This window comes from Canis lupus, chromosome 2, assembly GCF_048164855.1.
Source record: "Canis lupus baileyi chromosome 2, mCanLup2.hap1, whole genome shotgun sequence".
Taxonomy (NCBI): Eukaryota; Metazoa; Chordata; class Mammalia; order Carnivora; family Canidae; genus Canis; species Canis lupus.
This window is the reverse complement of record NC_132839.1, coordinates 62,258,587-62,273,582: the sequence shown is the minus strand read 5'-3', so window position 1 is coordinate 62,273,582 and position 14,996 is coordinate 62,258,587. Positions and strand designations below refer to the sequence as shown.

The window sequence follows — 14,996 nt, the reverse complement described above, 5'->3', positions numbered from 1 at the left end:
CTAAATGCTACAACTGTGTCCCGATGAGAAAGGAGAGAGAATGTCACTCCCCTCCCCCAGAGGCCATGGGGTCAGAGCAGAGCTGCTACGGGGCCAGGAGCACCTGCAGCCCCAGGAGCTTGAAGGGCGGAAAAAAGCCTCCCCTGGAACCTCAGAAAGGAGCACAGCCCTGCTGATTTCAGACGCCGAGGGAAGCAGCGTCTGTTGTCCTTAGCCCGCTCAGGGTGTGGCCCTAGGACACTTACCCGCTGGCCTTGGAGAGCCTCCCTGGGCCAGGGGTCCCTGGACTACCTCCTCCCGAAGCTGGGAGCGGGGAGGAGGCCTCCCCGAGCTCCATGGGAGGGGCAGAATGACTCTAGAACATTCCTGAGGGGGGTGGTTTGTCATCCCTGGTTAAATATAGTTCATGGATTGGAGCCAGGCTTGGGGGCCCCGGTGCTATTGGTCAATCTGAGGGCATCACTGGGCTCGCCCCCCATGGAGTCTGCACCAGCCCCTCTCAGGGCTGCTGGGAGAGGAGAGAGGGTTGCTTGTGGGTAAATTGGTGGCAGGTCCTTCGTAGGAAACTTCAGCCTAATTGCTTTTGAAATATGACTCTGCTTGGTGTGATGTGTCGCAAGATACCAAATGATGTGGAAAATTCATTATATGTACGGGGAGAAGCCGCTGGCCAAGCCAGGCTGGAGTGGGCCTTGGGCTCTGTCCCCTCTGCTGTCCTCACACTGTGACCCCAGGCAGGGGCCTCTCCTTCCCAGAGGTCGGTCTCGGGATGGGTCACCCGCATGACCTCCCCAGGCTCTGCTATGCCCGGGGCAGCCTGGGCAGGTGAAGGAATGAAGCCAATGAAGCCAGCTGGCCAGGAAGAAGAAACGGGAGATGAGATGATCTGGAGATCTTTCTGGGCCTCAGGTTGGCGTTCCTCGGCATTTCCGACGTGTTGCTAGATGGGACATGGCCTGTGGGAGGATCAGACGCTGGGCGCCTGGCTGCGGGTTGCAGGGGTGTGTGTGTGGGGGGTGGGGTATGTGGGTTCCAGCAGGCACTGCCCGTCTCCCTGAGCCTGTTTCCCTTCCATGCACAAAGGGCTTGGGCCCCATCCCTGAGCCCTGTCTGCCTGTCCTCTGTGTAGGTGCAAAGGCCCCGTGGCAGGTGAGCCCTCCATCTGGGGGGCTCCCCAGGTCTACGAAACAAGTGACAGGGAGCTCACCTAGGGCCAGGGTCCTTTATGTCCTGCTGTCTGCTGGAGAGGCCCTGCCGGATTGCCCTTGGGGTCCCTCGCCTCTCCTCGGGCTCCTTACCTGCACCCTCAGATCCACACATCCAGAGGGTGGTTAGTCTCTTCTGTGCTCTACACAGTGGTCCCTCCCTGTCCCCAGGTGGACTTCACCATTAGACACATCTCCCTGACCATCAGCTTGGCTCCTGCCACCTCTGCTTCTTCCCAGACTGCTCCTGGGGCCTGGACCTGGTCCTCTGGCTCTTACTCTGCCAGAAGGGGCGCACCCTTGTTGATTCCCATGGGGAATAAAACCCCAGGTGGGTGCTGTGACCTTAGTTCTCACCCTCCCTGCCCTGGCAGGGGCTCCCAGCCTTCTTCAGAGGAAGGAGCATCAGTGATTCCATGGGCAGCTCATGGTTGAGCTCACCTGCCACAGGGCCTTGTCACCAGCCATTCCTTCCTGCCTTCACACAAGCTATGTTCCCCTCTGTGGGGATGCCTCTCCCGAGACCCCTACCTGGACTGCCCTGTTAGTTTACTCTCTCCTTGCCCCCTGGCACATGCCGTTACATCAGGTCTGCTGGTGACACTGTGGATTGCTTGTTACAGTTTCCCTTTCTGAGACCGGGAGGCCTGCCTCTTGCAGGCTTTTGGCAACCAGCACAATGTCTGCAAACCCAAATGGTCTTTGTAAACACTTGCCCAGTGAGAGGACTCTGTGTCCTCCAGCAGCGCCCCCTTTCTCTTTGAGGAGAGCCCAGAGTAAGGGGTGACTCGCAGCTGGGGCCATGCCCCCTGTGCTCACCATGACTCTCTCTCCTTTGAAGCCACTTCCTTGCATCATGCATGGCAATCGAACTCGGCACATCTAGCCTCACGCTGCTCTTGTGGCCACCTGGCCCTCCTGATCCTCCCTGCCCCTAGTCCCTCCAGGCTGTCACTTGGTCCTGTCTATTCTACATCCCGTACACAGACCCAACTCAACCCTTTGTCCTCGTGGTCAGGACCTCTTGGAGGATGCTCTGCTTAGAATAAAAGCCTGGGTGCCTGCACAGCCCACCACAATCTCTACCTCCAGGCCCACCCCAAGGCTCCCTCTCTGACCCCGTTTCTCACCGCCATCCCCTCTGCTAGCCCTGCTGAAGCCTGTGCCCCAGGGCCTTTGCATGTGCTCCCCCTCTACCTTTCCCAATTCTACACATGGCCCCTGTCTCCACTGACACTCTGACTCCTAGGTGAGACCTCCTGGACCAGGTCTGGAAACCAGAGCCCTTTGCTCACTGCTTTGTTACTGAAGCCCTCTGCTGTACTGCCTTACCCTCACCCCTTGGAAAGTAGCCCAGTGCAGGCAGGGATTTGGGGTGTCTTGTTCACTCTTGGTTCTCTGTGCCTGACACACAGCATGCGCTCAATTGTTACTGCACTGGATGGATGAATGAATGAATGAGTGAATGAGTGATTATCTCTCTCATGGTGTGTCTGACCTCCCAACTGCACCCTGCCTCTCCCCAAACCTGCGTCCCCATTGGTGCCCAATGGATGGAGGGAGAAGTACGTCCTCTTGTATTGAGGGGCTGGGTGCTTGCAGAGGACTCACCCCATGTCTGAGGAAGGCCCCTGGAAGGGGCACTGCCTCCCAACCGCAGGCACTAATGGCACGGGCTGCCAGGATCATGCAGCTGACCGGTCGTGCCCTGCCTCCCTCCAGCTCTGGGACCATCGAGAGGTGAGACACGGTGACAGGCCAGGGAGCTGGAAGCCCGCACTGTGCCACGGAGAAGGGTGTGAGCAGGTGGTCTGCAGGGATCACCTTGCTGGCGTTGGGGGGCTTTCCTTCCCCTGGGGTGGCCCCCTCAACTCTCACAGGGTGGCCTTCCCTGCTGTCGGCCTTGGTGGGCTTTGCTCCCCGTAACCAAGTCTTAGAGTCACAGGGAGCAAGGCAGGGGTCGGGGTTCAGGGCCGTGGCCATGGAAGCCCTCCTGCTTAGACGCTTGAAGCCTGGACAGTCCCCGTGACAGCCTGGGTGTGGACCTCATAACTTGCCAGGCTTAACCATTCAGTTGTGGTCGTCACACCCGGGAGGCCCCCAGCCCTGGGGTCTGGGGCCTTTCAGGGCAAGCATGGCCCCACCTCCCTGGGACAGTCTCCACCCTACAATTCATCCAGAGCGGGATTTGTGGGCCACACGTGGGCCTTCCCTCTGTCACCTGCAGGATCTGTCTGCACCAGAGGCAGGGGTGTCCCCCCGTCTTACCCCGGGATGCAGTCCTGTTGAGCGGAGCAGCCCGCCAGGGGCTCTGCACAGAATGAGCTGGCCAAACAGGTGGAGCTGCTGGCGGACCGGCGGGGGCATGGATGGTAGGAGGAGGTCCCGGGAGGAAGGAGCACACCCCGGGCACTGACCTGGCCGGGGTGTGGAGTGGGCTAGCAGGTGGGGGCTGGATCCGCGGGTGCGAGGGTGTAGGGCGCCACCCCTGTGATGGGGTCCGATCGCTCACAGGTGCCGGCATCTCCCCTCGAGTGCCGGGCCGGCTCCGTCTCCCAGCCCTGCCCAGTGCTCCTCTTATGAACACACTGGAGCGGGCCCCGCAGGGACATACCCCGCTGATGTGGGGACAGGCGTCTCGGCAACCGTGAGCCACGGTCACCGGTGGGGTTACGGTTCTGAGTGGGGGCTGGGCCCAGGGCTCAGCGCCGCAAGTCTGAGCTGGAGCCGAGGTCTACAGGCAGGAGCGCGTGTGCCCGAGGACAGGGAAGACGCGGAGCAGGGGTCCGGTGGGAGGCTGGGCTCCCTGGGCAGCAGCAAGCTGACGAGGCCCCCCTTCTCTCCACCCGTGACGCTCCAGAGCTTCCATCATCGTCTTCTGTGCGATGCACCGGCCCATGCCACCCCCCGCCGCACCACGTTCAGACCCGGCTGAAGGAGGAGAGAGCGGAGCCCAGGGTGACTCTTGCCGCCCCTGAGGCCACCCGCAGGCACCCAGGCCGGGGCGGGTGGCCCTTGCCTCTGCTTTGTCGTCTGCGGACGGATGAATTCCTTGTTTACTTTGCTTGCTTTATTTATTTATTTTTTTAAAGATTTTATTTATTTATTTATGAGAGACAGAGAGAGAGAGAGAGAGAGGCAGAGACACAGGCAGAGGGAGAAGCAGGCTCCATGCGGGGAGCCCGACATGGGATTCGATCCCGGGACTCCAGGATCACACCCTGGGCTGAAGGCAGCGCTAAACCGCTGTGCCACTCGGGCTGCCCCGTTGCTTGCTTTAGATGTGCTCTCTCTGTGTCACCCGCTGTGTAAGTGGTGAGGGGAGTGAAGGGATGTTCTGTAGTAGCCTCCCCAGCCCTGTGGGCATGTCCTGGGGACACCTGCTCTGCTGCGGCCCCAGTGCTCACCCCCCGACCCCTGAACCCGGCCCACGGCCGTGCCCTGGAGGAAGCCCTGTGGCTGGCACAGCTCGTTTCTGCAGGCAAGGCTTCCTCCTGAGCCAGGGCTGGGCCTGGGTGAGGCTGGAGGGTGTCCAGGCTGCAAAATGTGAGGAGGCACCAGCCCTGCCCTCGTATGACCTTGAAGGTGGGTGTCTCCTTAGACTGTGTCCTGGATGCATCTCCTGCCACACCTGCTCCTGGTCCACTTTCTTTGTCTTCCTTCCCTCCATCCCCCATCCCTCCCTCCCTCCTTTCCCAACCCTCCCTCCATCCCTCCTTCCACCCATCCCTCCCTCTGTCCCTCCCTCTGTCTCTCTCTCCATCCCTTCATCCCTCCTTCCCTCATCCTCCCTCCCTCCATCACTTCCTCCCTCCCTCCATCCACCTGTCATCCATCCATCCACCCTTCCTTCCATCCATCCACATAAACAGTAACCACTTCATCATCCTTACTGATAAGACCTCTCCAGGGTTTGCTCTGGGGTGCAAGCAAGTCTGGGAGTGTCATACTGTACAAGAGGTGCCCAGGGCACTCACCCCCAGAGGAGTGTGCCTAATCAGGGGTCTCAGATGCTGTGGGTGTGGCCTCACTCACACTACAGGCTTTCTATCGCTGGTGTGGGTGGCATCCATGTCTCCACACCAGGGGTCTGCAAACCTTCTCTGTAAAGGGCTAAATAATAAATACTTTAAGAGCAGGGACCAGCCTGTCCCAGTCATAGCTCCGTCCCTGCCAGGTGAATGCAGCCATGGACAGTACAGAAGTGAGGGGGCCTGGCTGTGTTTCCATAAAGCTCTACTTGCTGGCAGAGGTGGTGGCCGGGCACAGCGCGCTGCACAGCCCTATCACCGCTGGAGGGCGTCTTCGTCCATCCGAGGGCGTCTTAGTCCATCCGGCGGTGGTAGCGAAATCCCACCCACCGGGTGGCTTATAAACAGCACCCAGCTATCGCTCACATGCTGGGGAGCCCATGGTCAAAGCCGTCCTCTGGTTCACAGCTGGCGCCTTCGCATGGTGGAGCGGCGAGGCTCTCCCATTCATGGGGGCACCACTCTTGTGACCTAAGCACCTCCCGAAGGCCCCATTTCCTGATCTTTGGGGGTTAGGTTGCATGCATTTGGGAGAGGACAAACATTCAGACCGCAGCAGAGGGCAAAGAGTGGCCCTTCCGAAGTGTCCCAGAGTGCAACACGTGTGCACTACGGGCCGATGTGGGCAGGGTCCGGACTCCAGGACTGTGGCTGCCTGCGGCACCATTCTGCTCAGGAGCCTCTGTGGGAGCCTGGTCCCTCCAAGATCGCAGGGAGCCTCATTGAGTGAGGAGGTGCCCCGGTGTGTCTGGGGTCACAGTAGCCTCTCTGGGCACCTCCGTGGGTGTGGAGCTCAGCCTGGAACCCAGTGGGCACGACTCCGGCTCCTACCAGGAGTGCCTAAGAGCCCGGCTTCCCACAGTCACAAATGCTGCCTCCTGGGAGGCCACCAGGGTGTCTGGGTGAGGGAGGTCTTGGTGCCTCCCTCTTGGGTGGCACCACTGTCCCTGTCCCTTTCCTGTCCTTTTATTTTGTAAATAAAAGCAATTTGAAAAATTGTGAGTAAAGTCCCACCATGAGGGACTTTAGCCTCGCCTACCTCCTGCGGCCAACAGCCTCACTGTGGTGCGTTTTGTCTCACGTTCCGTAGGTTCAAGCCTCTCCGCTCAGAGAGGTCGTGATTTATTACTTCTGGAGTGTGTTTCCCGCCCTCCCTCTCTGGTCCCTCGGAGCACTGAGCATGCACGCTGGGGGCTCCTGTGGCACATGGCCATCCGCTGCTCCACGAGGGTGACAGCCTAGGCCGCCCTCCAGGGCTCGGCCTGCTTCTCCTGGTTTCTCGCGGATCTGCAGTGCCTGCTGAGGCTCAGTCCTGAGCCGGCTTCTGCTCACTCTTCTCCCCGAGGGGCCCATGAGCAGTTTCTCAGGAGCAGGGAGAGTGGATGTGTCCCGTGTTCCGTGTCCCTCCGGTGATGTGGGCTCTCATCCCGCGCTTTGCCTGCAGCTCTCCGCCCCCTTTCCACCTTGGAGTTTATGCATCGCTGTCTGCAAGGCGCCTCTCTGGTCATCCCCTGGGTCAGCAGCCCTGCTGCCAGCTGGGGTCCCGGTCCCACCTGTGCCCGCCGGCGAGTATGGGCTGCCAGCGAGTGCCCTGTGGCACTGGACGAGCTTCGGTTGGAAATGTGGTCGCTTCTCTGTTCTTGTGGCGGCTGTGGGCAGTGCAGTGTCTGACGTCAGAGCGGGTGGCTCGGGCAGGTCGGTCCACCAACCCCCTCCTGCGTCCTCCCAGTGGGTTTCGTCGTGGGCCCCCACTGAGTTCCCTTCCCAGCCTTGGGCTGCTTGTTTCCCCTTTGAAGCAGAGACTTTGAATGTTGGTAAAGAAGAGTCAGGGTCTCTTCCCTCCCCTAAAGGTTGTGACTCTTCCTTCTTTGCTCCTGGAATCTCCTCTTTGCACCTCTTCTGTCCATGGGGACGGTGACCCGTGGGGCCAGAGAGGGTGAGAGCAAAGTGCTTGTGTGTCCCAGGCCAGCCATGGAGTGGGGATTAATGTTGCACTTGCTGTGGGCCACGTTCCTGTCTGTGCATAAGTGCAGTGTGTGCGACACCACAGACGCCCCTCACCCGCACACCCCACTGGGGGGACAGTGACTACCACATGTGCCAGGACGGGAGGGCCAGGGCGCGTTCCAGCCCCAATGCCCTGCTTTTCCTCCAAACATGCTCAGTTGTGCATTCCAGGGTTTATTAACTCATGACGTGATATTTAGGGGGCCCGTGTGCACTGCATCCCCAAAATTTATGGGGCCTAGTGTGCTGTGTGTTGTGTAGGTTCTGGGCTGTGACAACAGTGGGCAACATCCCAGGAATGAACATTATCAGCGAGACCCCTGAGAAACCGACAGGGCCTGTGCACACGGGGGTCCCAAGTTCTCTGCAGGGGCCGTGGGCACCCATCCCACGGGAGCACTTTCCTCTCATGCATCTGGGGCTCCAGGGCTGGTGTGCAGGGAAGGGCTTGCTTGCCCTCTCCAGGTGCGTGTAGCAGGAGCTTCTGGTGTTTGTCAAGCACCTGGGCTCATGCCTGTGCTGACGTGTGGTGCCAAACCTTTTCACAGCATCTCAGTTGATGCCCTCAACAAGCCCTCAAGGATGGGATTCCTGCTGCCCCATTGGGCAGATTGGCAAAGCGAGGCCCCAAGGGCAGTGCTCACACGGATGCAGAGAGCCAAGCTGCAAACCCAAGAGCGGGATCTGAGCAGGATAGGGCCCTCCCTGCCCCTCCCAGCGGCATCTGGGGCTGGTTGGGTGCTCCACATTGTCTCTGATGGATGCCCTTTCTCTGGTTTCTAAAACACAATCCACCCAGGCTGGTGACAAACAAAGCCCTCAACACTTTAGTGAGAATAAGGCCACTTTTCTTCCTGAGATGAGATACCCAGAACGAAATCCTTGAGTCTAAGCCACAAGCCCTCCAGCTTGCCGGTGGGGATACTGAGGCCCTGAGATGGGGAGGTCCCGACACAGATCTCTGACATCAGTTTGGTGTTTCATCCTGGCTTTCTTCAAGTGTTTTTCAAAATTGTTAAAAATAACATACTCTTGATTCCATTTCACTACCAAGTATGTGTGCCTTGGCGCCCTTGAGGGGTCATGCGTCATCATTTCCCAAGTGGTGACAGGAGCCGCAGCTCAGAATAGGCCCGGGTCAGGCCCTGCCCTGAAGGCTGCCAGCCCTGCTGGCAGAAAACAATACCCACCGCCAACCCCCCCCCCCCCCCCCCCCCGCCCATACGTCTCTGGAGCACTGAGCCCATCAAGCCCCTCCCACACATGCAGGCACAAGCCCATGTGCACACACACTCGTGCACACACGTGCGCACACCCTGGGGCCCTGTCTCTCTCCATCCTCCTGTAGCCCGTGAGTCACGGCACCAAGCTCTGAGCTGCACCTTGTCCAGCTGCTCCGCTCGGGGCAGTGGCTTCCTGGGCTTCTCCCCATCCAGCTCCCTGTCCCCCACGGCAGGGCCTGGCCCAGCGGCTCGGGAGGGCCCATGTCTCTTGCCCCCTGCCCTGGTGCAGCTCTTTGCCTCTGACTATCCCATAACCCCCCTCCTCTGTGCCCCAGTCCTGGGTGAGGATGCCCGCCTCCATCTCCCAGGACCTTCCATTGTGGTGCCACATTGCCAGGGACCTGTCCTAGTCCCTGTGCCCCCCTCCCCCTCCCAGTCTCAGCCTGGCTGACCTGTGACCCTCCTGCTCCCCTGCAGTCGTGCCCCTGGGCAGTGGAGCCCCTCCAGTGCCCACATTCTGTGTCCTGTCTCGTGAGGTGACCATCCTATTAGTCTTTGGCCTCTGCCCTGGAGCCCATCCCGCCCCTCAGCTGCTCCGTCCCAGCCTGGACTGCCATCTGGGCCCCCATCCCCAGAGCCGCGTGACCAGGTGAGCTTCCCTCTCGTTGGTGTCAGGACATCAGCTGGAGTGGGAGCGCAGCCTTGCTGTGCATGTCTGTGTGCATGCATGTGTGTGTGTGTGTATACACATGTGTGCATATGGAGTACACACAGGGGATGGTGTGTATGCTCATGTGTGTGCTCGTCCCCACATAGATGTGCACACTCACCCGCCTGTGCACACACATACAGTCTCAGGTGTACCTGTGCTTGTGTGTGCACGCACATGTGTGTGTGTTCAAGACTGTATTGCAGCTCACCGATCTCAGCCACCTTTCCTTTCTCTCCCTGGTTTCCTTGGCCACGTACTAAACATTCCCTTGTACCTCTGCGTGACTTTCAGTAGGCTGCTTATCCCTTTCCACACCAAGGAGCACAGAGGCCACAGTAAAACTTGGCTGAGCCACCCAGTCAGTTCCTCAGCTCCAGAAACCCGGGGTGTTTGCCAGCCCTGGAGCCCTCTCTGGCCTGGGGGCAGGGTGGGGTCTCCACCTGCGTCTCCCCTTTCCTGCCCTAGCTCCATGGATCCTGCCCATTCTCACCCTACCTATGCAGGGTCCCTGCATGGTGGGGGCTGTATCTGCGGACTGCCCAGCTCCCTGCTGCACCTGACCTTGGCCAGCCCCTTCCAGCGTCCCCCCGCCTCCCCAACCCCCAGGTCTTGAATTTGCTGCATGGTCCCTGCTCTGGGAGGATGGCTTATCCTGCTCCTCTTCCCTGCCCCCTGCCCCCTGCCCCCTGCCCCCTGCCATCCGTGCCCCCAATCCTGTCCCCCCAACCCCTCACATACCCACCTGTCCTGGCGCCCACTCACCCAGAGGCCACGCCAGCCCTTGGGCTCCCCTCCCTCCTCGGGCCTCCCTCCAGGGTCACTTGCTCAGCTGCTACCCAGGCCCACTCTGCTGCTGAGCTGAGCCCTCGGGAGCTCCCATCCCACGGGCTGAGATGTGAGGGGCTTCTCCAGGGAGGTCCATCCTCTGATGGCTCAGCTGGAGCCTCTGCAGACAATGTAATGAGAGCACATCTTTGTTGGCATGGACATTTCACGTTTTAGATATTTTGGGTGGTTAAGTAGCATTTTCCCATATTTGGCCCCTTTCTCCTGAATGTTTTCTTTCATTTTCTGCCCCTGTTCCAACTCAGATTTCTCCATGTCGTTGGGGATTTTGCTGCATGAACGCCAGTGTGAATGAGCAGCAGACCCGCTCTGGGCAGCGTGGCCACGGGAGGGAGGCTGTGGGACAGTGTGGGCTCCCCAGTGCTCCCCGCCAACCAGGGCTGGAGTCGCAGAGGGAGTGCTGAGTGCAGCCTGCCCACACTGAGGGGTCAGGTGGATCCAAGTGCATAGGAGTACCCGTATGGGTGATCGCAGTCCTGCAGGCCCCGCTCCTCCCAGGGCTGAGGTTTGCCTTCTCGTTTAGTGGGATCTCTCTGGAATCTTCCCTGAAGTCAGATCATGGCGGCCCTTTAGAGAGGGGAAGGGAGGCTCAGAGCACTGTGTTTTGAGACAAGGTGCCATCAGACAGTACCCAGGGAGCTGCCCCTTACCCACGGCCACCTGCCCAGAGAGCCGGCCCCTTACCCCCAGTGACCCACCGAGGGAACTGGCCCCTTGCCCACTGTGACCCGTTGGGGAACTGGACCCTTACCCATTGCAACCTAGCCTCTTACACACAGTGACCCTCTGAGAGACCTGACCCCTTACCTATAGCAACTCACCCAGGGAACTGGCCCCTTACCCACAGTGACCTGGCCCCTTAGCCACAGCGACCTGGCCCTTTACCCACAGTGACCTGGCCCCTTACCCACAGCGACCTGGTCCCTTACCCGCAGCAACCTGGCCCCTTACCCACAGCGACCTGGCCCCTTACCCACAGTGATCCAGGCCCCTTACCCACAGCAACCTGGCCCCTTACCCGCAGCAACCTGGCCCCTTACCCGCAGCAACCTGGCCCCTTACCTACAGTGATCCAGGCCCCTTACCCGCAGCCACTCGCCCAAGGAACCTGCCTGCCTGTAAGTCAGATCTGCAGGAAGTCAGACTGCCGTCTCTCAGGACAATCCAGGAACCCAACAACAACCCCTGTGACAATGGGCCAGGACCTGATCGATAACGGACACCTGCCCTCATTTCTGTCCTGCTTTGGACTCAGCACCGACCAGAGAAAGCCAGATGACTCCCCTCGCCAGCCACGTGGGATGCCCCCTTCCAGCCTCCCCAGGCCCCCAGCCCCCATCAGGCTCCCCCAAGTGTCCCCTCCTCCCCTGGGAAGTTTCCCCAATGTTCTGCCTGCCTCTGGGTCTCTGCTGAGTGAGGGTGGCCGACCCCCTTCAGAGCCAGCGCCGGGAACACAGCTTTGCCTTTCTCATTTGGGGGGATCTTTGCTTACTTGCCCGAGTGGTTACCATGACCACTGACACACGCTTCTGGGACCCGTTTCCTTACTTCACGCTGAAGGAGGCCTGTTACTGGGGCTGTGGAACTGGTGATGCATCCACCTGGAGGCAAGGTTGAGACCGAGGGGGCCAACACTCTCTAGGTCTGTGAAGCCTCAGCTGCTGGCCAGGGTGTGGCAGGTTGGTGGCTGTGCTGCCAGCTGGGGCCTTCCAATGTTTGCAAACCTCCCGGAGGCCTCAGTCAAGACCTTGGTCCCTGCGCCACTCCCTCCTCACAGCCTGGGCTCTCTGAGTGGAGGTGGGGCATGCAGCCCCATTGGGGGACCCTTGGGCTCCCCCTGGTTCTGACCCTTCTGTTCTGGCCAGCCAGGCTGGTCTGTTATGAGTGGCCTATGTGAATGTGAACCCCGGGGTCAGGGCTTCCATGTCTCCCTAAGTGTGGGACTCCTTGCAGGGAAGGCAGGAGCAGGTGGTCCTCAGGACCAGTGACTGGCCCCCAGGGCTCAGCTTCCTCCATTCAGGCCAAGGAGGGCTGAGTACACAGCCCCAACTGGTCAGAGATCCTCCGGGTCACAGGCCTCCCCCTGGCAAATGCATTTGGCAAGCTGCGCAGAGCAGTGGGGAAGGCGCTGGACACAGGTCCTGCCCACCTACCCCCAATGTGCCAGGGGCCTGAGAGCCACCAATGCCCTGTGGTCTCCTTGGGGAGGGGTGGGTGTTAGGCCCAAGGACCACCAAGACCTTCTCACTTCCCTTCTGAGTGGCTTGGCCCCGGGAGCCACACTGCTTATGACTGTGAGGACTGAAGTCACGTGACCACCCCAGCAACTGGGCTGTGCACAGCGTCCGGGGCATGGTGATGGCCATGTCCCTGTGTTATTCAACATGTCCCCCAATGTCCTTCTGCAGGGTCTCATTGGAGAGGAGGAAACTGAGGCAGGTCTCAGCCCTACAGTAGAAGCAGACGAGGCAACAGAAGGCCCTCTGCTGAGCGGCGTGGAGCTGAGCGCTGAGCTGGGTGGCTGTGCACGGCCAGAGCACCAGAGTGGAGCCGAGTGAGGGATGAGGTGCTGGCTCCTGCCAGGGCGGCCGGGGGGCCGTGCCAGCACTGGGGGTACCTCACCTCGGGATCCGTGTGTGTCTGCCTCTGCTGGAAGGAGAGCTTTAAAATATCCTCGATTTGGAAATGTGCTTGCTGTTTGGTGGGTTCCTCAGTATAATGTGATGAACTATGGCTCCCAAAAGATATGTTCACGTCCTAAGCTCCAGAATGTGTGAATGTGACCTTACTTGGATGGGGTGGGTGGAGGGGGGTTGGGGGGGTGTCTGCAGATGTCATTAAGACAAGGTCATAAAAAGTGGGGAGGTCCTGATCTGAGGATGCTTTCATCTCCTAATTGGACAGACAGACCAAGAAGGCAGCCAGGGAGGCAGATGGAGCCATGTGCCCTGGAGCCCAGGAAGGCGCCTCCCCTGGAGCATTGGGCAGGGGTGCGGCCCTGCCACACTTTGAGCTTGGACCTCTGGCCTCCGGGACTGTGAGAGAATCAGTCCCCAGGTCCTAAGTAAGACCAGTGTCGGTGGCATCTGGCTGCCACAGCCACAGCAGACAGTGAGACTCGGTGTTGGGGGGCTGAACGCTCCAGCTGCCTGAGATGGAGCAGACACTCACCAAAGCCCAGAGGCGCCTCTCCAAATGCTGCGAAGCATGGAACCCCTCCTCCTCCCTGTCTGGAATGGGGTGGGGGTGCTCACAGCACCTGCGTGGGGGCTAATTTCAGGATTACATGAATTAATATTTGCAAAGCGTTTACAACAGCAGCTGTCACTTAGTGCTCTACCTGCTTGTTAAATAAATAGAACAAATGAGCACAAAGCCCTGAGCCACCTGCAGCCCGACCACATTTCAGCAAGCATCCTTTCAGCGTTTTTCTGTGGGTGGATTTACATGTGTCAATCAAAGGGCAGCCACACTGCCCCTGGCTTTTCTAGGATTGTCTAAAGGGCTGCTCCGTTGAGATAGAAGCTTTGTTGTAGGGAGGGGTGGGTGCCAGGCTGTCCTGAGCCCAGCCCCAGGGGATGCTGGAGGGCCTGACTGCCTGGGGCTCACAGTGCTGGGACCTGCAGGCAAGGGTGCTGCTCTGCCCTGGAGAGGGAACCGCCCAAAGAAGGCACATCAGTAACAGTGGAGGGGACAAGGCACTAGACGGAGGAGCGCGAGGGAGCCAGGAACATGGGCAGCGGGCGGGCATCAGGAGGGGCCCTTGGGCATCACTGGGCGCGCAACTTCTTCCCTATTTGGAATTATTTCCTTTGGCCGGTATACCCGAGAGTACAGAGTACAGAGAGGGGTCAAAGGTTGTGTACGTTTTTCTGGGGTCCTGCTGCAACAGAACAGATTGTTTCCCAAAGCATCGAGCCAGGTGGCTCTCCCCAGGGGCGGCCGAAGGGGAGTGCCCTTGGCGGCTAGTCCTTGCCAGCTTGCCCCCCTCATTCGGGATGTGAAGGTGTGGCCTGCCTTCTCCTGGCGTCATGGGCATCCTAGTGTCCTCTCTGGGCTTCGGTGACTTGTGTCTGAGCGGAAGAGCAGGTGGGAGACTCAGCAGGCTGAGGCTCAGCCCTCCAGGGAGGGACACTGCTTCCCTGGCCTGGCCCTACTGCTGTGAAGAATTCCATCAGTCCCCATCCCCCACTCCCCACCCCGGGCCTCGTAAATTCAGTTATTTCTTGGCCTGCAAAAGGTTTAATTTTATGTGGTCAAATCCATCCATCTTCTCATTTGGGCCTCATTTCACTCCTTTTAAGCTTGGAGAGGCTCCCCACCGCCAGGGATCTGTGAACTTGGTTTACCTCATGCTGCAGGAGGGTTTGGAGGTCTCGTGCTGTCACAGGTGGGGGGGGGGGGTTGGTCCCTGGAGAGAGCCCCCAGCCCCTTTCTCTGCCAGGGTGAAGGGAGGGGCCTTCCCTCAGCCTTGCCCCCCTCTCTTGGCTCCCCGCTCACCCCTGGGCCTGCGCCCGAGCCTCCCTGTCTGCTCCCAGAGTTTATAACACGGGGACCGCTCCCCAGAGACCCACCCCCCCTAGCCTGGCACAGTCCTGCTGTGGCTGGCCGACTCCTCTGGGTGCTGCCACTGACTCTGGGGTGTGAATTCAGCTCGGGGGGCGGGGGGCTGAGGACCTGCTGCACTGCATCCACTCTGTGCTCTGCCGGGGGGGGGGGGGGGGGGCCTGGGAATCCAGGCAGGAGGGGGAGAGGATCCTGTCAGCACTACCCCCACCCCTGCCGTGGGGGCCACATGCAGGAGGTCATCCTGTCCCTGCAGCCCCTGCCTTCCCCCTCGCACTTCCCTCCCCCTCCCCTCTTCCCCCTCTCCTTCTTTCTCCCCTCCTCTCCCTCTCTCCCTCCCCTTTCCTTCCTCCTCCCTTTTACCCTCCCCCTCCCCTCTTCCCTCCTCCCTCCTCTCCTTCCCCCT

The 14,996-nt window shown here is 60.0% G+C and overlaps 1 long non-coding RNA gene across 1 annotated transcript; it reads left to right on the top strand.

The window, feature by feature from the left end:
* Positions 1 to 629: 629 nt before the first annotated feature.
* On the top strand, positions 630 to 12,791 carry LOC140610358 (uncharacterized). Its single transcript, XR_012012045.1, has 3 exons — positions 630 to 909; positions 8,944 to 9,115; positions 12,433 to 12,791. It is a non-coding gene; the product is annotated as an uncharacterized lncRNA (long non-coding RNA).
* The last annotated feature ends 2,205 nt before the right edge of the window (positions 12,792 to 14,996 follow it).